The sequence below is a fragment of the Panicum virgatum genome, chromosome 3K (assembly GCF_016808335.1).
Source record: "Panicum virgatum strain AP13 chromosome 3K, P.virgatum_v5, whole genome shotgun sequence".
NCBI classification, from domain to species: Eukaryota; Viridiplantae; Streptophyta; class Magnoliopsida; order Poales; family Poaceae; genus Panicum; species Panicum virgatum.
Window position 1 is genome coordinate 50,339,804 of NC_053138.1, and position 24,230 is coordinate 50,364,033.

The following is a 24,230-nucleotide window of genomic DNA, read 5'->3' on the forward strand; positions in this document are numbered from 1 at the left end:
AGAAAGTCTGTTACCGCTAATCCTTCATGTACTTGAATCATTTTATATTATTGTATAAAAACATAATCGCAATTCGAATACTTTTATTATATATGTACTGTACAATTATACTTTATGTGTTATTTATATTATTTTATATATATTTCACTTAATTACTAGACTCAATTATAATTTTCATTCAATAATGGATTACTCAACTAATTTATTTATTTCACGAAATTACATTCACATTAACACACTATACTCTCTCACTAACACACACAATCTCACTAACACACTATCTCTCAAACTCACACACTACTCATTAATATCATGAAATTGCTTAATTTTATCTAAAATTCACTTTTTAAACGTTAATATCGTGATAGAATCCACTTTCTATCGAAAAGCAACAGTTTGAAAAAAAATTTCACCTAATATATTTTTGCATGGTCAAAATAACAAATATGATTTCAAAAAAGTTAGATATTTCATTGACCCAATCACTTGAATGAAAATTAATTATTTTTGTTGCGTGTATCAAGTTTATATAGAGATAATAAGAAATTTTGTTCCATAATTTTTGGAATCATAATTTTATTATCTGAATTAACAGATGAAAGCCAATTTTAAATGAGAAGTAAAAAAGAAACAAAAACAAACATAACATTAGGCGGGAACGAGGGAAAACGGGCCCCTTTTGTCCCGGGTGGTAGATCCACCCGGGACTAAAGGTGGGCCGCGGGCTGGGAATTTTCCCGGCCCGCCCAAAAACCCCTTTTGTCCCGGGTGAAGCCACCACCCGGGACAAAAGGTCCTTTTGTCCCGGGTGGTGGCTTCACCCGGTACAAAAGGGGGGGCCTTTTGTCCCGGGTGAAGCCACGACCCGGGACAAAAGGACCTTTTGTCCCGGGTCGTGGATTCACCCGGGACAAAAGGCCCCCCATATATTTCCTTCCTCCTTCGCCCTTCTCCTAACACTTGGTTTTTCATCTCTGCGCCCGTCCTGCTCCCCCACCGCGCGAGCCGAGCCCCGCCGCCATCGACGTCGCCGCCGCCCAGAGCCCCGACCTCACGCCGCCGCCCAGAGCCACCGCCGCCGCCGTCCTGCTCCCCCCACCGCGCGAGCCGAGCACTGCCGCCATCGACGTCGCCGCCGCCCAGAGCCCGCCCCGACCTCACGCCGCCGCCCAGAGCCCGCCCCGACCTCACGCCGCCGCCAAGGTGCTCAAATTTAGTGCAAAGAAGTAGTAAAACTTTTGCATCGTTAAGGGAGTTAGAGGTTCAATTTCGGCACCTCATATTTTTGTACAACAATATTCTTATGCAAAAATTTTATTGTGATTTGAGCAAGATATTAAATTCGTGACGATTTCTACTTTCATTTTGTGACGTTTTCAGATGTTTGCCACAGAAACTGGGCCCAAACTAGAGTCCATATGGATTATTTGCAAATATATAATGAAAATTTATAAATTGTCATAGATCCTGTCTATTTATGGCAGTTTTCGTAAATTTCACCAAAAATCTATCATACATTTAAGGATTTCTTGTAGCAGTAGAAATGAGTTATTTTTTGATTCGCTCCTTAAAAAAAAAGGGGTGTTCCTACAAATTATTTTTGTAGTAGTGATAAAAGGGTACACTAATAAGTCTTTAGATAGATGAAGTTTGAACAGGGGTGAAAAGACATATACTTAGGGTTCCACAAATTACTACAGAATATCAACAACGGTATTATGTAAAAAAATGAATAAATTAAAAGAGAGAAACAGTAAAGATATCAGCAGAAGCAGTGATTTGACGACTAAAGTACTAATTAACCCAGTAACGGAGACTAAAGAAATACAATTATTTTGTTGCAATTGGGTTCTCCAACGGAGAGTTAAAGAAGATGATTCCTTGTGTCGATTCACAAAGCAAATAGCCTTCTCTCAATCTTGAGGGGAATTTCAAAATAGCATCCGTACGAGATCAATACAAACACAGGTACATCATAAACTGGCCCAGCTCAGCTGGCACATGCATGACTCTTCAACAAACGCGCACACATGCAAACAATTCTTGTTTAGGCCCAGAGAATATTACTTAGAGAATATTACTCGACCTCGTCCATCGATCGGTACTTAGTCAAATGCTCGCAAATATGTGGATTATTTAGATATTTTTTAAGGGTTTTATTTGTATTCATATTTTAGTTACGATGGACCCGCGACACACAGACGCGGAACACGAACAGTTCTTGTTGAATATGATTGGCGAAGGTCAAGGAGATGTCGCTGAACAAGCTGATGATGGCAGCAATACCGACATATATTTGAATATGTCCGGTGATGGAATTGAGGCACCATCTATTCAGGATGACGCTGCTGCCGAACAAAGTGCTAATGTACATATCACAACTATAATTATTTGTAGTGACAATCATATTTTCATCTGAATCTATATGAATACTATGAATGTTTTTTTATAGCCGTCTGGATCATCGTCGCAGCAGAAAAAGACGAAGCGAGGCCCAACAAAAAAACTGGAAGGGCGGTTCATTATAACGGAAGTTGGTCCAGATGGCGAACCGATCGCTCCAGAAGCTGCCGCCAAAAAATTCATAAGACAATCCGGATGTATTGTCAGGGACCACATCCCGATCAGCTTCAAGCTCTGGAAAGCTTCCAATCCAAGCGAGGAACGGGATGCGGTACCTGAAAGAGAAAAAGAATGGTCCTGGCGGGAGCTTAAGAAAAACTTCACGGTTCCAGCTGAATCCGAAGAGATATGCAAGCACTGGACCCTGAGTAAGATGGCCGAACAGCTGCGATCATTCAAGAAAATTTTGACGAAGAAATATATCAAGACCGGGACCACACCCGTATTTACCGGCGAGCTCGAAAAGCTCAGGGGTCACTGGGATGCATTTGTAGAATACAAGTCTTCAGAGCTTGGGCTTCAGAAGGTGCAGAAGGCCAAAGACAACACCTCGAAGAAAGTGTACCATCACACTCTAGGCCAAGGAGGCTACAAGCTTGCAGTACCCAAATGGGAGAAGATGGAGCAGGATCTGCTTGACAGAGGAATCCAACCTGCGACCATGAACTGGCCTGAAAGGTCAAGGACCTGGTTTTATGGTCACGGGGGAAGCTTGGACCCATTGACTGGTGACTGCGTCTATGGGCCAAACATCCAGCGAGCAGCCCAGAGACTACAGGAGGCCATACAAGCAGCGGCCGAGGGAACATTCAAGCCGGATAGAGAGAGGGACGAGCTGACTTACGCCCTTGGGAATCCAGAGCATCCGGGCCGCACAAGAGGCAAAGGCGTGGTTCCGTGGAAGTATGGGTTCAGGGATTACATTGAGTCATATAGAAGCCGGCAAAGAAGAAAGAATGATGAGCGGGAGCACTTGCGAAGGCTAGAGGAACGGCTCATGTCACACGATCAAAGACTGGAGGAAGATGTTCAATGCCAAGTGGCCGTAGCAATGAGCCAGCAACAGCAAGTGCAAACGTTGCCTCCAGAGCCTAGTGTCGCAGCCGATCACCTGTCTCAGCGGAAAAGCAGCTGCGCTTCCACAGACGTCGCCGCCGCCGAGCCCACGGGGATCCAGACCGCAGTTGAAGCGTCGGCCCCGCAGCGATTTCCAGTGGATGAGATCACCCACCGGACACCTTGTGACCTGCAGACTGCCGTTAAGAACTTAATGTTCACTGTTGCGTACGGTACCGCCATGCCAACCGAACCAGGCGACGTGTACCATGGGCAACAAATTCCGTCTAGATACACAAGAGTTGGCGTGGAGCAGGTGTGCCAGGGTTGGGAGACGCTCGAGCTTGATATTCCTGGAGGCGATGGGGAGAGGACACTAGCAGAAGCCATTCATGGCTACATCCTATGGGATAAGCGCTACATTGTCCTAAAGTCGGATGATCAAACACCAAGACCGGCATCTCAGCATGCCTCTCCAAGACCGGCATCTCCGCCAAACTCCCCAAGGGCAGCACTGTCTCGGCAAGGTTCACCGGCACATTCTCCATCACCATCATCTCATGCGCCGATGAACACTCAAGCGTCACCGTCGCCTCCATGGTCACCCCCTCCGCCGCCGGCAAAGAAGCAGAAACGGCCGCCGGCAAAGAAGGTAGCTGCACCGGCTAGGGAGCCTCCAAAGAAGAAGGAAAAGAAGAAGAAAACCAAGGAGGCTCCTATTAAACCCTGGGACATGAGCCTTGAAGAATGCGATCGGATAACTCAAGAAAGAGTTAAAGAGCACTTCAAGCCGAAGCCGAAGCCGGAGCCCGAGAAAGTGATAAATCCGATAGATTTGAAATTTTTTAAGGGAATGTGCGAAGCAAATAAGAGAAAATTCATTCCGAGAGACCCCCCTTCAGACTACGAACGCACAATTATCAAAACTACTGAGAAAAAGAAGAGACAATCAAAGTCGTCGTCGTCCGACGTTCCACAGCTCGGAGCCCAAAAGAAACAATCAATAGAGCCTCTCGTAGTGGGACAGACGACGCAAGAACAAGACTTTGTTACATTTCTGAAAGAATCAAACCTGACGGCCGCTCAGATTGCAGGGGGAGAAGATATTCCAAAGGCCGATGTGGTCGTCAAATGGACGTTTGAGATCGGCAAAACTCTTGTACCCCCCGAAGTAGTGTCTGTGCTTCCAACGCAAATGTATAAGCTGCACCAGCACTACATGCGTGCGATGGCCGATTGCATCTTCATGCAGGGCGCAAAGATTAAAGATGACGATTTCTTACGGGGGGAGGCCATTATATGGATAAACTGGGAAGAAATTTACCAACTATTCCATCAGGAGGCCCTCGACATCTCTATGGTCGGCTTGTGGGTTCTGTAAGTATTTTACTCTCCTTACGTATTGTTTTGCATGATCTCAACATACTGATCTCTTGATTTATTCGGTATCATGTAGAATGGAGATACATACTTGCAGAAGAAAGGGATACTCTCACCTCGGCTTCATCGACCCAATTACTTGTAATTGGAGGCTTCTACGGGACAATCCCGATGACATATTCCAAAACTTGTTCAAGTACATAAGCGTTCATCACAACAAGCAAATGATATTGTTTCCTTACAACTTTGCGTGAGTGATTCCTTCCGTCTAACTCTTTCTATTCTATAATCGAATTGTTTAAACCTTAACTACCAAGAACTGCCTCCGTATAATCTTGCAGTGAACACTTTGTCCTAATTGTCATAATTCCCGAGAAGAGCCTACTCGTGGTTATGGACTCATTGAGGAGACCTCCAGAACAATACGAAAATCTTCTTAACATGATGAAAAAGTAATTCTACCACTACTCCGTCCATGACCGATAATTTGAATCACTTTGTTACTTGACTATAATTGTTCTAATCATGCACAGGGTTTGGAAAGAATTCGCTAAAAATCATCCAGGCAAATTTGACAAGGAATTGAAGATCAAGACAGATTTTCCGGTACGCGCTTGGATGATTCGTTGCACGATTCATTAGTTTTATTATATATTCATGTAAATACCTGATAATTTCTTCTCTCTTAAAGTGTATGAGGCAGAAACCAGACACTGTATTGTGCGCATACTATGTATGCGAGAACATCCATGGTCTGGTAGGTCCTCCAAAGGACTGGACAGATTGGGAGGAGGAAGTAAGTAAAAAAACTTATTAATATTTGAACTCGTATTTTAATTAGTTGAAATTAATTATCCCCTTTTTCAATAGGTCGGGGAGATGCGCGATAAACTCATACCGGAGGAAAAGGTTATGGCGATTCAAGAACAATTCTCCGGATTTATTGTTGAGCAAATCCTCCACCCAAAAGGCGAATTCTACTATGATGGAATATCTAATATTGACAATCACAGCAAATATGACAATATACGCGTATATATGTAATTAAGAACGAATATAACTATGTAAATATATATGTGACTCATAGGTATTAAATTTCTATTTATGAGTATGTATGTATGTATTAAATTTCCAAAAGGCGAATTCTACTATGTAATTAAGAACGAATATACCTATGCAAATATGATGGAGTATGTATGTATTATATATATAAGCACTCCAATAATATATATGTGTATATATATATTTATATAATATTGGTCCTAAACATTTTCATATGTAAAAGAATTCACATGTATAGATATGTGTATACATATATATAGGTGAATTAATTTATATATGAAAACTATCTAGGACAAATATTATATAAGTAACTATATATATATATGTATATATTAGTGGAGATCATACACACTGAATTCCAATACATAAGTTTAATTGAAATGCAAAAGTATAATTGAAATAGAAAAAGAATTGAGAAAAGAAAAACATAAAAAAAAAGAGACCTTTTGTCCCGGTTGGTAACACCAACCAGGACAAAAGGGTGTGCCAGCCACGTGGGCGCTGGCTGCACCTTTTGTCCCGGTTGGTGTTACCAACCGGGACAAAAGGTCCTCTTTTGTCCCGGTTGCCACACCCGGGACAAAAGGGCACCCCCCTTTTGTCCCGGACAGGCGTTCCCGGTTGGGAAATCGGGACAACAGCGGTTTCCCAACCGGGACAAATCAACGTTTTTGTAGTAGTGATATATAGCAATCAGCTGTTGCGATCTGGACTCCAGATACCGTTCCCACCAGCCGTGCCGATCGTGTGGTGTGGGCGCTGGAGGTTGTGGGCATCTATAAACTGTGAATGAAGACCATAACTCCTCCGCACAGCTAGGAAGATCGCATTCTAACGCTCCTCATGCCGTCCCAAGCAGTAGCATTAGGAACTCTACTGTCGCTCGTAGCGCTGAGGCTCATCACCACGAGCACCGCCGAAGCGCAGCTTCCGCCATCAACAGGTGGTGGCGGCGCCGAGGAATGCATAAGGAGATGTGGCAGCGTAGACATCCCCTACCCGTTTGGCTTCGGGCCAGACCACTGTGCATTGTCCCAGGCCTACATGCTCACCTGCAACGACACTGGGAACGGCACCTTCGTACCCTTCGGTTGGAAAACGGTCCAAGTCCTGGACATCTCCCTAGAGCGTGGGCACATCCGGGTAATGAACTTCATCTCTTTCTACTGCTACGACGCAACATCTCAGGGCATGGATTACAGCCGGTGGCACTGGGACCTGACCAACTCGGTGTACGCGCTGTCCAACGACAACAAGTTCGTCGTCATCGGGTGCCGGACGCTGGCCTTCATCGGCAACGTGAAGGACATGGGCAAGAAGTACATGACAGGCTGCGCGGCCATGTGCCCGATCGACGGCAACCAGACGCTCACGGACATGTCCTGCTCCGGGATGGGCTGCTGCCAGGCTCCGATCCCGCCAGGCCTGCAGTACTACGAGGTGTTTTTCGACGACCGCTGGAACACGTCTGCCATCCACGGCTTGAGCCCCTGCAGCTACGCGGTGCTCATGGAGTCGTCCAACCTCACCTTCTCGGAAACCTATGTGACCTCGCCGGAGTTCTACACGACGTACGGCGGGCGAGCGCCCATGGTTCTTGACTGGTTCATCCCTAACAAAAATTGCCAAGTCGCACGCACAGATCCTGGGTACGCGTGTGTCAGCAGCAACAGCGAGTGCGTTGACACAGCCAGCGGACAAGGCTACATCTGCAACTGCAAACGAGGCTTCCGGGGCAATCCCTACGTCAAAGGCTCTGATGGATGCCAAGGTGTGTCTCGCTCCCATCTCATCTCGGATATATATGATCCCTTCTCGGTACCAAGCCAGCTATCTCGACGCCACCTGCTACCTAGTACAAACATGAGTTATTTCATATTTTTTTTCTACACTATATATGTGACCAAGCGAGGAAAATTTCTTTCTACACTATATATATAATTCCATTTTTTTCAAACATGAGTACCAAGCGAGGAAAATTTCTTTCTACACTATATATATAATTCCATTTTTTTTCAATTTAGCAAAAACCTCTATGTGTTATTTCTAGGATCGCAGCAACATTTATTTCATATTTTGATTGCAGACATAAATGAGTGCGACGATCCAGTCAAGTACGGCTGCCACGGATCCTGCGCCAACGCACCGGGAACGTTCAAATGTTTTTGCCCCAGGGGTACCTGAGGAAATGCGTCGGCTGGACCATGCCAGAAAGAGTCGTTACCCAAGGGGGTACGGCTGGGTATTGGTAAGCCAAGCAAGCTCCTACTACGATAACTATTGCTGAATTTCAACTCAAATCGTAATAGTGTTTTGAGAGGTTTGTTACTATGATTGGGAGGTAATTTGTGGTACCTTCCGGTACCTTGCATACAATTTTTCTGACCATTGTTCTGATTTTAGTACCTTTAATTTTTCTAGGTATCTCTTGGTATCTCTTATATCATAACCATTAATTTTAGCGTGATCAACGACCTTTATTTATTCCAACCGTAATAATTTTTTTTGTGTTTTGAACCTTTACACGTTTAATAATGACAGGTACATACCTATAGAATAGATGTGAAGTCCTTTTTCGAATATTTAGTACTATCATGGGATGAATTGGAACTTGTTGAGTGATTTAACAGGGTGACTCAAGAGATGAGGACTAACCTTTACAAAATGTTTTATTGCATTTCACGTATAGCACACTGCTTATCAATCCAAACATCGAGCCAACGTATAGTATTTAATTTCCACAGGAATAATCTGTTCGTCAGCGTATAGGAAACATTGTTCAATCATGGGATTCATGAGATTAGACTCATGTGTCCTATCTCTTTATTTTATTATGGCATATAGGCCGTTATAATATACTGTAGAACCATGATACAAGAATGAAGAAACATTTTATATGAAAGAGTCCAAATTACACCCTCAATTATGGTCAAATTTGGAATAACCTTCTCAAGTATTTTTCAATTCAATTTGCTCCCGCAATTATATCAATGGGTTCAATTTACCCCTTAATAATATTTATCCTTTTGGCACAAAATTTTGGGGCGTAATAGTGATCATCATATCTTATCTTAAAAAATAAGTTATGAAATTTTCACCACCATTTTGAAATGTTATACATTTAATATTAAATTAAGCCTCAGATAAAAAATAGTATGAAAATAATAATGAAAATTTTGTACTACAGTGTCCACTGCCACCCCAAAAATTTAACTTAAGACTTGCTTGTACGTGGAGAAATCCTGTAATGGGGAACTGAAAGTGATCTAGGCCCCTAAGTGAGTTTTGGTGTTAATGACAAAACACATGTGCATTTAATTGTGTATTTGAGCGTGTGTGCAGGTGGTGAGTTTGTATAGGTGAAGCAAGTGACGATGTACGACCCCTCAAAAAGGAAATGAAAAAACGGAGTTCAAAGGATACTCATGGAATTAGATTTTATATTTGAATTTTGAGTATAGGAACGCCGTACTATAAAGAGGGACTTGATTCAAGGGCTTTGATTTGAAACTACTGCTCAAGAGAACCTAGATAAACACTTGTGAGCCACAAAATAACTCAAAGGAGCAAAAACCAGAGTTTTTCCCCTGTCTATCTGGGTATAGGGCCGGATACTCCGAACCCCGTTGCCCGGAGTGTCCGGACTCTGTTCAAAGTCTGAAAACCTAGGGTTGCCCGGAGTCTCCGGGCATATACCCGTAGTCTCCGGGTACCCTTCGCCCAACGGCTCTTTTGAGGCTGAAGAGTATATATACCCCCTCCTACCCCTTCAGCCTGGAACTCTTGCCACTTTGACGAGCTGGACTCAAACCTAAGCCAAAAAGAGCTCTCTCACTCTCCTTTATCTATTCTTGAGTGATTCCCTTGAGGGATTTGAGTGAGAAGCAAGCAAGAGCAAGGATTAGTGCTAGTGAGCCTCATTTCCATCTCTTGAGCACTTGGTTTTGGTCAAGCCCGCGGATTCAAGTTTGTTACTCTTGGAGCCTTGTGCTCCTAGACAGCTAGGCGTGCTTGTGATTGCTCAACCAAGATTGTGAGCTGCACAAGAAGTTTGTAATCTCCATTCCTCACCGAGGAATCCATAGTAAGTAACCTTGGGCTTGAGAGGTGATCTCGCCCTTGGAAGAGGAGCATAGGGGTTCTTGAGCACCGTCTCTCGAATCATTCCTCAACGGAGACGTAGCACCTTCGGGGTGTGAACTTCAGGAAACAAATCCTTGTCTCCTTCGTGTTATTTTACTTGATTTCATTGGTATTTGCTTGTGAGACTTCATTTCTAGGGTTTGAGCTCGATCTACTCACTCACGAGTTTCTAGTGAACTTTGTTTGTTGGATATCATCCTTAAGGAACCCCTGGTACTCATTCTCTAGCTCGATCTACTTTTCTTACAGAGTTTCTTGCAGTTTCGTTTCAGGTCGTTCAAACCCGGAGACTCCGGATATAGCTCCGGATACTCCGGACCACCAAACCCGGAGTATCCGGGCATATACCCGGAGTATCCGGGATAGTCTGCATCTGACATTTTTGTTAAGTGTTTTAAATTGCAGATTGCCTATTCACCCCCCCTCTAGGCATCTTAAGATCCTTTCAATTGGTATCAGAGCTTGGCTCTCCATTCAAAGGACTTAACCGTCCGGAGAGGTCGAGATGTCGGATGATGAAAAGAACCCGGTGAATCCGGTTGATGAAGGTGAAAAAGGCGATACCGGTGATAAAAGAGATAAGAAGGCAGAGCCATCCAACAACAAGAAGGAAGATAAGAAAAAGAATGGTGGAGATGAAAGTGAAGAAGAGACATCCGATGATGAGATGTCTTATGAGGAGTGGAAGGCATGGAGGAAAAAGAAGAAGGAGCAAAGGAAGAAAAAGACTACCTCCCGAGTTATCATTGACTCTAGTGATGACTCCGACACCGATTCCAAGAGAAGAGTCTCACGCTCTTCAAACAAGGGCAGCTCATCAAAGTCAAAAGGCAAAGTTGATTATCGAAGAGTTGCTCATGATTACACTTTTTCTCTACCTAGTGAGCACAATGCATCAATTCATATGGGCAAGCCACCTTTCTTTGATGGTACCGGATATAATCAATGGAAGACTAAGATGTTCAGTTACATGAATGCAATCCACAAGGATCTTTGGAAAGTTGTGGAAGTTGGGTGTGAAATTCTGGATGAATATGAAACTCCAACACCGATTCAAGCATATGTGCTACAAAGGAATTTCCAAGCATTGAACATCCTACACACATCCGTGAGTCCCGAAGAGTTTGACAAGATAGAGGATGCACCAACCACCAAAGATGCTTGGGACACTCTCCTAGTGAACCATCAAGGGTCAAGAAAAGTACGAGAATCAAGAATCAAAACTTTAGAAGATGAATTGAGCTTGTTCTCCATGAAGAAGGATGAATGTGTGAAAGAAATGTACAACCGCATGAAGAAAATCACAAATCAAATCAAATCTCTTGGTGGTGACAAGTGGGGTGACTGTGAGATTGTGGACAAGCTCTTGACCGTGTATATGGCTAGGGATGTTACTCTACCTAGCTTGATTAGAGCCGAAAGAGGATTCAAGCACTTCACCGCCGAGAATGTCCTTGGAAGAATTGAGGCTCACCATGATCAATTAAAGAGAGTCAAGATTAACCAAGATCTAGCCGAGCTTCAAGAACAAGCGGCCAAGAATAGTGGGTTGGCGCTTCAAGCTAAGTCAAAGGGCAAAGAAAAGGCAAACCAATCCTCAAAAAATGAAGGCACTAGTAGTGATGATGATGAAGAGCTTAATGATGAGCAAATGGCTTTCTTTATCAAGAACTTCACAAGAGTATTGAAGAAAGGTAATTTTAGAAACTTTGGGAAGAACAAGAAGTATGAGCCAAGAAGAAGATCTAATAGGCCGTGTTTTGGGTGTAACAAAGTTGGGTATTTCATTGCCGATTGCCCGGAAGAGAAGAAGAAGAACAAAGACACCAAAAAAAGCACATCCAAGAGAGATAGATCAAGATACAAGAAGCAAGCCGGAGAAGCTCATCTTGGTCAAGAATGGGATTCACAACAAGAAAGTGAGTCCGAGAAAGAAGATGTTGCAACCATGGCGTTCAAAGCATCATCTCCACATCCACCAAGCTTGTTTGAAGATCTCACCGATGATGACGATGAAGATCCCATCATGTGCCTCATGGCTAAAAACTCCAAGGTAACATCTCCAATCTCATCGGACGATGAAATGGATAATGAAGTAGAAGTTGCTAAACTAGTTAAGAAATATGGTAAAGGGGCCGCAACTAAAATGATGAAACTAGTTATGAAACTAGATGAAGCGGATGAGACTCTTGAGACACAAGAATAATTGCTTAGACTTGAGAGAGAAAAATTCAAGGCTCTTGAAAAGGACCTCGCCTATGAAAGGGAGGAAAACAAGATGCTTGTGAACTCAATCAAAGTCAAGGATGGCACTCTTCTTGAGTTGAAAGAGTCACTCTCTAGTGAAAAAGAAAAAATGGATGATTTGACTAGAAAATTTTCTTTTGTCAATGACACTAACACTTTTCTAAGGAAAGATAATGAGAAACTTCAAGAGAGCATAACAAGCTTACAAGCTAATCACACGGCACTTGAAGTTCAATTTAATACTCTTTGGGAAAGTGCTCCTAAGACTAGAGAGACATCTAATCCATCTAGTCCCTCTACTAGTAATGGTTGTGCACGGTGCTATAACATTGATATTCAAACTTGTGCTACTAACCATGTTGAGATGAATGCAATGAAGAAAGAAATCTCTAGACTCACTCATTTGTTGCAAGAAGAGGCTCCATCACATACTCAAGTCCCAAAGAAAATTCCCTTTACAAGGGTAGGTGAGTTTGAGAAACACACCAAGGGATTTGGGTCAAGATACATGAGCAAGTTTGGGTTTGAAGTAGGTAAGGGACTTGGTAGGAATGGGCAAGGTACTCCACATGCCATTCCATTTACCAAGAACAAGAACAAGACGGCTTTGGGTGCTCAAGGAGGTCTAGTTAACATGACCACTCCCATTCACAAGACAAATGATGTGATTCAAGAAAGTGGTCATGTCAACTTCATCAAGAGAGGTACAACATGTGATGAGGGTGCTAAGATTGTTGCATCCTCATTCAAAGAAGATAAGTTCAAGGCCTCTAACCCAACTAAGATCAAGGCACAAGAATCATCTCATGTATCCTTTTATGCCGATTATGTATTGACAAGGAACCACCGTGGTAAAGTGGTTGCCAAGTTTGTAGGACACCGTACATGGAACACAAAAGTGAAAAAGCATGTATGGTTGCCCAAAGTTCTTGTGACTAACATTAAAGGACCCAAGTATTGTTGGGTACCTAAAAGAAAAGAGTAATTTTGTTTTGTAGGGATACTCCTCCGGTGGATCAACTTGGGTGATTGATAGTAGATGCACAAATCATATGACCGGAGAAAGGAGTATGTTTGAAACAAGAATCGCATCAAGTGGAGATCATTTCATTACTTTTGCGGGAAATCAAAAGGGAAGACTGCTTGGTACCGGTAACATTAATCTAAACTCAAAGGTCACTCTCTCAAAAGTTCTTTTAGTTGAGTCACTTGGTTACAATTTGTTGTCCATCTCACAACTTTGTGATTCGGGCTTCAATTGTTTGTTCACTAACGAGGGTGTAACCATCATTAGAAGAAGCGATGACTCCGTTGCTTTCAAGGGGGTGCTCAAGGGAAAGCTCTATCTTGTGGATTTTTCTCAAGAGAGGGCTCAACTTGATGCTTGCTTGACAGCAAAGTCTAGCTTGGGTTGGTTATGGCATCGCCGACTAGCTCATGTTGGGATGAGAAATCTCAATAAGCTTCTAAAGGGGGATTACATCCTAGGACTAACAAATGTTTCTTTTGAGAAAGATCGTGTATGTAGTGCATTCCAAGCCGGGAAGCAAGTTGGTGTTCCACATCCATCAAAAAGCATCGTCACCACCGTCAAGCCATTTGAACTTCTACATATGGATCTCTTTGGCCCGGTGGCGTACATTAGCATTGGTGGTAACAAATATGGTCTTGTTATTGTTGATGATTATTCTCGTTTCACTTGGGTATTCTTTTTGCATGACAAAAGTGTAGTGCAAGAGACCTTCAAGAAGTTTGCAAAAAGAGCTCAAAATGAATTTGAAACTAAGATCAAGAAAGTGAGAAGTGACAACGGCACCGAATTCAAGAACACTAATGTAGAAGAGTTTCTACATGAAGAGGGCATTGGTCATGAGTTCTCGTTTCCATACACTCCTCAACAAAATGGAATTGTTGAGAGGAAAAATAGAACTCTCATCGAGGCCGCAAGAACAATGCTTGATGAGTACAAGATCTCGGATCAATTTTGGGCGGAAGCAATCAACACGGCATGTCATGCAATCAACCGCCTATATCTTCACAAGATCTTGAACAAGACGGCATACGAGCTCCTACTTGGTAAAAAGCCTAATGTGTCTTACTTTAGAGTTTTTGGAAGTAAGTGCTTCATTCTTAACAAGAAGCCCAAGAACTCTAAGTTTGCATCTAAAGTTGATGAAGGTTTTCTTCTTGGTTATGCCTCAAATGCTCATGGCTATCGTGTTTTTAACAAAACCTCCGGTTGTGTTGAAATAGCGTGTGACATGACATTTGATGAATCTATTGGCTCTCAAGGGGAGCAAGTTGATAATGTTGTAGGAATGGAAGAATCATCAAGTCAAGCTATCAAGAAGTTGGCGATTGGTGAAATAAAGCCTCAAGAACAAGTGGACAATGACGATGATGATGTGTTGATGTTTCAAGGGCCATCTACCTCTACATCCGCTGCAAAACCCGGAAACTCCGGATATGAAGCCGGAGACTCCGGACATCTTGACCGGAGTATCCGGACTCCAGACCGGAGTATCCGGGCTACTCAAGCTGAGGCATCAATCCAACATCAAGATCAGTCTCAAGATGGTAGAGATGCTGAACCAATCCAACATCAATCCTCCATTCCACATCCAAGAGTTCATCACATAATTCAAAAGGATCATCCCGTGGATAATATCTTTGGAAGTATAAGTAAAGGGGTAACCACTCGATCTCGTTTGGCTACTTTTTGTGAACATTACTCGTTTGTTTCTTCCTTGGAACCTCTTAAGGTGGAAGAAGCATTGGATGATCCGGATTGGGTGATGGCTATGCAAGAGGAATTGAACAACTTCACTCGTAATGAAGTCTGGTCCTTAGTAGAAAGACCCAAGCAAAATATCATTGGAACCAAATGGGTCTTTCGAAACAAACAAGATGAACATGGCGTGGTAACAAGAAACAAAGCAAGGTTGGTTGCTTAAGGCTTCACACAAATTGAAGGTTTGGATTTTGGTGAGACTTATGCTCCCGTAGCTAGGCTTGAGTCAATTCGTATCTTGCTTGCCTTTGCTACTCACCATGATTTCAAGCTATATCAAATGGACGTGAAGAGTGCTTTCCTTAATGGACCAATCTCCGAATTGGTATATGTTGAGCAACCACCGGGTTTTGAAGATCCAAAATTCTCAAACCACGTCTACCTGCTCCATAAGGCGCTCTATGGGCTCAAGCAAGCCCCTAGAGCATGGTATGAATGCCTTAAGGACTTTCTCTTAAGAAAAGGCTTTGAAATAGGCAAAGCCGATTCTACTCTTTTCACTCGCAAAGTTGATAAAGATATCTTTGTGTGCCAAATATATGTCGATGACATTATATTTGGCTCTACTAACAAAACTTGGTGCGATGATTTTAGTAGGATTATGACAAAAAGATTTGAGATGTCTATGATGGGTTAGTTGACCTTCTTCCTCGGATTTCAAATCAAGCAACTCAAGTATGGCACTTTCATTAGTCAAACCAAGTACATCAAGGATATGCTCAAGAAGTTTGACATGGAAAATGCCAAGCCCATCAAAACTCCCACGCCAACCAATGGGCATCTCGATCTCAATGAAGTTGGCAAGGCCGTGGATCAAAAGGTGTATCGCTCCATGATTGGATCCCTCCTTTACCTTTGTGCATCTAGGCCCGATATTATGCTTAGTGTGTGCATGTGTGCAAGATTTCAAGCTAATCCAAAAGAACGTCATTCGATGGCGGTTAAGAGAATCCTAAGATATTTGGTCTTCACTCCTAACATTGGTTTATGGTATCCCAAGGGCTCATCTTTCGATTTACTTGTCTATTCCGATTCGGATTATGTCGGTTGCAAAGTGGATCGAAAGAGCACTACGGGGACTTGTCAATTCCTTGGCCGGTCCTTAGAGCTTGGAGCTCTAAGAAGCAAAACTCGGTTGCCTTGTCCACGGCGGAGGCCGAATATGTCGTCGCCGGTGCGTGTTGTGCACAACTTTTGTGGATGAGACAAACGTTGAGTGAATTTGGTTGTCATTTTGATGCAATTCCTCTATTTTGTGATAATGAGAGTGCAATCAAGTTAGCAAACAACCCCGTACAACACTCCCGAACAAAGCACATAGATATTCGTCATCATTTCTTAAGGGATCATGAGGCTAAGGGAGATATTGCTTTACAACATGTAAGCACCGACGGGCAACTTGCCGATATCTTCACTAAGCCTCTAGATGAGTCAAGGTTTTGTGCTTTGAGAAGTGAACTAAACATCTTGGATTCTCGTAACCTAGCTTGAATTACTGCATACACTTGAGTGATCATAGAATAAGTGGTTATCAAAATGAAAAGATCTTGAAAACTTTCAAAAATTGGGTGTTTTTGTTTTTATAAAAAGCTTGGTTCTTCACTTTACTCACTTGAGATCATTGTTCTCCTTAATTGATTGTTGGCTGATCTCGAGTTGAGTAATTTCTCTCACACCATTAGATCCTCAAAATCTATCTATATCAAATCCATCTAGATAAAGTTCCTTGAAGTTCTTTTCTGCTCAGTCTCAAGGGGAGCCGGAGTCTCTGGCCCAGGGCCCGGAGACTCCGGACGGAAACTCCGGACTATCCGGATACTCCGGCCCTGAGGCCGGATACTCCGGATATCTGGAATTTACTATATATACCGTGGGGTGGGTCGGGGTAAACGGTTCACTTCAGTCTTTTTACCACAGCCGCCGCCCCCTCTTCTCTCTACTCTTCCACTCACGCCCTAGGGGCGATTTCTACCTTCCGGCCATCACGAACTCGTCAATCTTTGAAGGAAGGCTCTCCTCCCCTCCGGAAACTCCGGGGAGGCCTTGGATTTGAAGTTCCCGCGCTCTCAACGGTCTCAAAGGTACTTTTGAACTTCGGATCCCCCAATCTCCCAATGTCGTAGGTTTCTTTGAAAGATCTTTAGGGCATCTCTTCCTAGCATGTGTAGGAACCTTTGGCTCAAGTTTCATTCAAATCCCATGGTCAAATCCTTAGATTTTTGAAACTTAGGGTTTCAGGTGCTCCTGTCCGGATACTCCGGATATACACCCGGATACTCCGAACCCTCTGGGCCGGAGTCTCCGGGGATATACCCGGAGTCTCCAGACTTGATCACCACCAGCACATCTTTTTCTTCCTAATTCTATCCAGCTTGCTCTTGATCTTTCTTATCTATACTTAGGCATGGTGAGGCCATGCGCTGGTGAGTCCTTGGAGGATGTGGAACAAAGAAGGCAAAAGCGCCGTCATGATCCTCACTCTCAAAGGGAAGATGCTCCTCGAAATCCTCCAAGGGAGTTGCGTCCACGTCATCGTGCGGGCAAGGAACCCGCTGGTAGCAGTTCAAGAAAGGAGCCAAGGAAAGCTCCTTACATTTTGCAAAGCCGAGCCACGGCTCCTCCATCCCGTCCGACTCCAACAAGCAAGGCTATTGCTCATGACATATGTCCTAAGATCCCTCCTCGCTTGGTAGTTGAGTACTCTCCCGGGCAGCGCACTTATCCTAACATTCCAAGGCTTCGTCGACCTGGGATAGTGCCTGGCTTCACAGTAGAGATGGAAAGAAACTATTACAAGCAAGATGTGGCACTTAGGGAGGCACGCAAAGAGAAAGTTTACAGATATGACAAGAGTGAAGGTCTTGAGCGGCGCTTTTGGTGCAAGCTTCATGAAGACTTCTATTCTTCAGTTGTTATGCGTAAGTCTCGTGCTCCCATTGTTCATTGCAAGTACGTGGATTGGAAATATTATGAGAATATGAAGGATCCATTCTTTAATGAGGCTATGGAAAAGTGCAAGGAGATGGGTCTCTATGATATTATGGGTTTTCGCTATGATTGGAATGAGGAGATCCTTGCTCAATTTCATTCTTCTCTATATTATGATGAAAATGAGATTGCATTTTATTGGACCACCGAAGGAGTAAAATATGGAGTGGATTACATGACCTTCTCTAGGTTACTTGGACTTGGCACTGAGGATGAGAAGAGAGATCCCATTCATGTTGAGGAACAACTCAAGACATATCAAGTACCCACCTTGTTCTACAATCCTATTTGTGCTCAAGAAGGAAAGGCAAACCATCTCTTGCCGGTTTACTATGCAATGAATCAATTCTTTCGAGCAACCATTGATGCAAAGGATGGTGATCCCGTGGCACTTAGATACTATGCAGTAAATCTTCTAGCCCGGACTTTGCCAAGTGGTAGACCTTTTTGCATTATGGACTTCATTTGGAATGAGCTAAGGACTATGATTGAGGCCAAGAAGTCCCTTCCTGCTGCACCATACATCATGTATATGATAGAGAGGGTGACCAAGGTCACATTTCCAAAGACAGTTAAGCATGAGCCTCTTCACTTGCGTGCCCGCTCAGGTGATGCACCACCACCTCCTCCAGCTCATGCCGGTGCAACAAGGAACCCAAGACATGATCCTGCTCCATCTTCTGTGGGTGCCTCTTCATCATCTCGTCACCGTCATCATGACTCCTTTGTGAAGAGGGCCCTCCGCAGCTTATTTGGGATGTGTAGGAATATTGCAAATGATGTGCATGAGAACACAAGGTCCATCAATGAGATTCGGGGTCATTTGGGACTTCCTTTGGATCCTCACCGTGAGCTCCCGGACTTCGATGATCCATTTGCTGAGTGGGATGCTGCCGATGAGGCTTCTATTGCCGCTACTCATGCTCCACTTCCACGTGCTCATCGTCAGCCCCGTTCTCCTCGTCGCCGTGCTTCTTCTTCCTCCCGCCGTGCTCCTCCAAGTGGCCAAGAGATCTTTGATGAGGAAGAGGAGACCGAAGAAGATGAGCCCATATGCTATCGTGAGCACCCCGACTCCGATGAAGATGAGGATACCTCCGAGGATGCCGCTCAAGATGATGATGATGAGTAGATGAACTTCATGCTTCTTTTCATTCCCTTTTTGGCACTTGATGACAAAGGGGGAGTGAAAGGCCATTTATGTACTCATTTGGGCATGTGTCGCCCTTGTATCCCTTTGTTTCGAACTCATGTCATTCTATTTACGTTTTGAACTTCCTTGATCCTTTGTAAGTAAGGACTATGTGGTGTGAGAAACTTGTATTATGTGCTACTCTGTGTTTAGCTATCGAACTTGAGTTTATTCTAAGAAATTTCTGCTAGTATGTGTCTTGTTTGAGCTCACTGACTGCTGTTTTTCTGTTTTTCTGTGTTCTGGCTCAGAAGGGCCGGATACTCCGGGCTACAGGCCGGATTCTCCAGATTCCTTATCCAGAATCTCCGGACCTATACCCGGAGTCTCCGGGTCCAGCTGACAGATACACATTTTATTGAGTGGATAACATGTCATATGCATCACACTTGTCTTTACACTCACTTGTTCACCCCACTGTAAAACATATAAGAGCTTTTGTATTTCTCTTGATATATATGCCAAGATTGTTGACATGTCAAGTCAAATTTAAAATTCAAAGTTCATGGCATACATTAAGGGGGAGCTCTTATATGCTAGATGTTTATCGCTTTATGATTATCAAATGAGTTACATGTGAGTTATCATCAATCACCAAAATGGGGGAGATTGAAAGTGATCTAGGCCCCTAAGTGGGTTTTGGTGTTAATGACAAAACACATGTGCATTTAGTTGTGTAATTGAGCGTGTGTGCAGGTGGTGAGTTTGTATAGGTGAATCAAGTGATGATGTACGACCCCTCAAAAAGGAAATGAAAAAACGGAGTTCAAAGGATACTCATGGAATTAGATTTTATATTTGAATTTTGAGTATACGAATGCCGTACTATCAAGAGGGACTTTATTCAAGGGCTTTGATTTGAAACTAGTGCTCAAGAGAACCTAGACAAACACTTGTGAGCCACAAAACAACTCAAAGGAGCAAAAACCAGAGTTTTTCCCCTGTCATACCCGGATACTCCGGGTATAGGGCCGGATACTCCGGACCCCGTTGCCCGGAGTGTCCGGACTCTGTTCAAAGTCTGAAAACCTAGGGTTGCCCTGAGTCTCCGGGCATATACCCGGTGTCTCCGGGTACCCTTCGCCCAACGGCTCTTTTGAGGCTGAAGAGTATATATACCCCCTCCTACCCCTTCAGCCTGGAACTCTTGCCACTTTGATGAGCTGAACTCAAATCTAAGCCAAAAAGAGCCTGGAATTCTTGAGTGATTCCCTTGAGGGATTTGAGTGAGAAGCAAGCAAGAGCAAGGATTAGTGCTAGTGAGCCTCATTTCCATCTCTTGAACACTTGGTTTTGGTCAAGCCCGCGGATTCAAGTTTGTTACTCTTGGAGCCTTGTGCTCCTAGACGGCTAGGCGTGCTTGTGATTGCTCAACCAAGATTGTGAGCTGCACAAGAAGTTTGTAATCTCCATTCCTCGCCGAGGAATCCATAGTAAGTAACCTTGGGCTTGAGAGGTGATCTCGCCCTTGGAAGAGGAGCATAGGGGTTCTTGAGCACCGTCTCTCGAATCCTTCCTCAACGGAGACGTAGCACCTTCGGGTGTGAACTTCGGGAAACAAATTCTTGTCTCCTTCGTGTTATTTTACTTGATTTCATTGGTATTTGCTTGTGAGACTTCATTTCTAGGGTTTGAGCTCGATCTACTCACTCACGAGTTTCTAGTGAACTTTGTTTGTTGGATATCATCCTTAAGGAACCCCTGGTACTCATTCTCTAGCTCGATCTACTTTTCTTACAGAGTTTCTTGCAGTTTCGTTTCAGGTCGTTCAAACCCGGAGACTCCGGATATAGCTCCGGATACTCCGGACCACCAAACCCGGAGTATCCGGGCATATACCCGGAGTATCTGGGATAGTCTGCGTCTGACATTTTTGTTAAGTGTTTTAAATTGCAGATTGGCTATTCAGCCCCCCTCTAGGCATCTTAAGATCCTTTCAGGAACTATTGATATAGTTGTTAGAGTATAATGAGTTAAAAAAAATAGTTCAAGGCTTTTGAACTTTTGGCTATACTTGATAGGGTTATTTTGAATTTCCCTAATTTCTACCTTCTTTTATTGACATGGAAATTTTGCCCAATTATTATATAATATAGATTATTAGTTTTTTTTAAAGTTGCTTTTTTGGCTTCTCCTACAGGCGTGTAAATAGTAAATGGAGGGTATGCATTTAGTTTACAGCCTAGACACCTTTTAAACGTGAAATGTGTGTAGTCAGTCAACCTAATCAAACAATGGTTTAAGTGGTAAAATTAGATCGGAGATAGGGCATTTAAATGCCAAAACGCATGTTTTAGTCAATCGTTTCGATCACCAATTAGGAGCCAGATGACATCTACGCTGAAATTTAAGAGAAATATGTATCTCATGTGAGAAGTAGTGCATAACTCAAATTATTGCGTGCACTAGAATATATATATATATATATATATATATATATATATATATATATATATATATATATATATATATATATAGCATGGAACCATGGTATTTTTATGCATATTAACTGCTACATTGCAAACTGTTAAACCCTTTAATTTGTGGTTTAAACATTAAGCGGTTGGTGTCTGCCATCTGAGATAACACTGTTTCCACCTTAATTACCTTAGATGTTTTGTCCTGGGTTTGTGATCTTGAAATACGTTAGTTTGAACTTTACCATTTCTGCAGGGATTTTTGCTGGTATTTTTGCTTGCCTGGTTGGCTTTCTTGCAATCGAAGTTGTTCTCCATCGGCGTAGCATCAAAAGGCAAGCTCTGCACAGGCAAAGCAACCAATATTTTCAGCAACACGGAGGCCAGCTGCTCTCGCAAATGTTGAGAGTAGAAGGCAATGACAATGCGATCATCTTCTACGAGAGAGAAGACATCGTGAAGGCGACGGCGAACTTCGACAAGGCCAACATCATAGGAGAAGGGGCGCAAGGCACCGTTTATAAGGCGACCCTTTACGTTGATGGTATTGCGACCACCGTGGCCGTGAAGCGATGCAAGGAGATCGACGAGAACAGGAAGACGGAGTTCCTGCAGGAGCTGGTCATCCTTTGCCGCGTTAGCCACCCCAACATCGTCAAGCTTCTCGGCTGCTGCCTGCAGCTGGAGGCGCCTGTGCTCGTGTACGAGTTCGCCCGGAACGGGACCCTGCAGCATCTGCTGCACGGGAGGCCCAGGCGGCACCCCGCCGTGAGCCTTGCGACCAGGCTCAGGATCGCCGTGGAGTCTTCCAGGGCCCTAGCGCACCTGCACAATCCACCGCACCAGATCCTCCACGGCGACGTGAAGCCGGCCAACATCCTCCTCGGCGACGGCTGGGTCGTCAAGGTGTCCGACTTCGGCTGCTCAACGATAGATGACAGCACACAGGTGGTGCCCAAGGGCACCATGGGCTACCTGGACCCGGAGTTTCTCTACGACTTCCAGCTCACCAAGTTGAACGACGTTTACAGCTTTGGGGTGCTGCTCATAGAGCTTCTGACGGGCAAGAAACCACTGGTCAAGGAGCGGAAGAACCTGACGGCAATGCTTCACGTGTCTCTGGGGAATGGCACCCTTGATGAACTACTGGATACGGACATAGTCGGCGAAGGCAGCATGGGGGTGATCCATCAAGCTGTGGAGTTGGCGAGCCGATGCATAGCGATTCCCGGTGAAACAAGGCCCACGATGCAGCAGGTGGCGGAGGAGCTCTGGCGGCTATCAGAGCAAGTGCCGGAACGAGCACCGCCACCAGAGGACCTGGAAGGCCGTGGCTTCATGGACACGGTGACAACATTGTCATACGGTTATACTACCGGCGAGAGTGAAACCACCGGATTTTATGGACTTGAAAGCAACGCTGCTCTGAGCATAGAATATGCTAGGTGAAAATTGCTTGGACATCGAGGTTGTTCTACATTTATTTTGTGTTCACATGACGACAATACATACCTCTCCCTTTTCCCTAGTCCCTACCGAATGGAAACAGTGAATGCTGTCATGTAAAACTTAATCAAGGCCAAACAATCGGATCTGTATAATGGTGGATGAATTGTCGTCTTTAATTCTTTCTTCATACATAGAAAGTAACATTGTAGGCTCGTAGCCTAGCATAAGTTGCGACAGCTTAGATTAAAGATCATACATGATGAAACTGTTTGGACTCCCACTTGATGGTTAGAAATTCCAATTTTCTCTCCATTTCATTAATAAGAGATTTGCCTGTTGCTCCAGCGGTCTTGAGTTGACTAGGTCAGTTAGTTGACCGGACAAGTGGCATTCTGATTCGAACAAGCCACTGTAAGTACTGATGCCCAAATTCAGAAATACAGAACAGCTAGGGAGTAGTAGTAATGCAGTACAGAGTACAGAGGCTCTGCCTCGAGCTCCATGGGTTTTGGAAACTAAAGTCCTCGTCGATGACAGAGCGTTGAAGTTCCCGTCACCATCATATCATCAAGTTATCAACGGGGAACGAAACTGAAGGGACATGGCAACCAAAGCAGCAAGAAGAACCGATGAATTAGTAAGAGCCAGCGAACAAAAGCACAAGCGGATGGTAGAACGCTCTAACTGTAGTCAGAAGTTGGTAGCTGCCTTATACCCAGCCCAACTATACGCACAAGCTAGGTGCAGGGTGCTCCTATTGACCGACGATGGTATCGGCTAAGCCCTTATTCACTGTTCCTGTTGTCTCCTATCCCAACTGACTATTACACAAGGAACGGCAGAGTAGACACGCTGACAGTTCATATATCGCTCTTGGTCACGACATCATTTTTATGTGTACTCGGTTTCATCTTTTTTCAGGACTATGATATGTCTTGTGCGCCTTTCGGTACTACACTTCACTCCTATTGTTGCTTTGCAGACTCTCGTGCTAATTCATGTAATGTATACTACAAGTGTCCTGGACTACAAAAAGATCTATGCACGAGAGGCTAGAGGGTAGTGCTTATTTATAGTGGTGTGTGTTGTTTTTCAGACAATG

The 24,230-nt window shown here is 43.8% G+C and overlaps 1 pseudogene; it reads left to right on the forward strand.

Moving 5' to 3' along the window:
• Window positions 1–6,694: 6,694 nt before the first annotated feature.
• Window positions 6,695–23,352, forward strand: LOC120699478 (annotated as a pseudogene).
• Window positions 23,353–24,230: the final 878 nt, after the last annotated feature.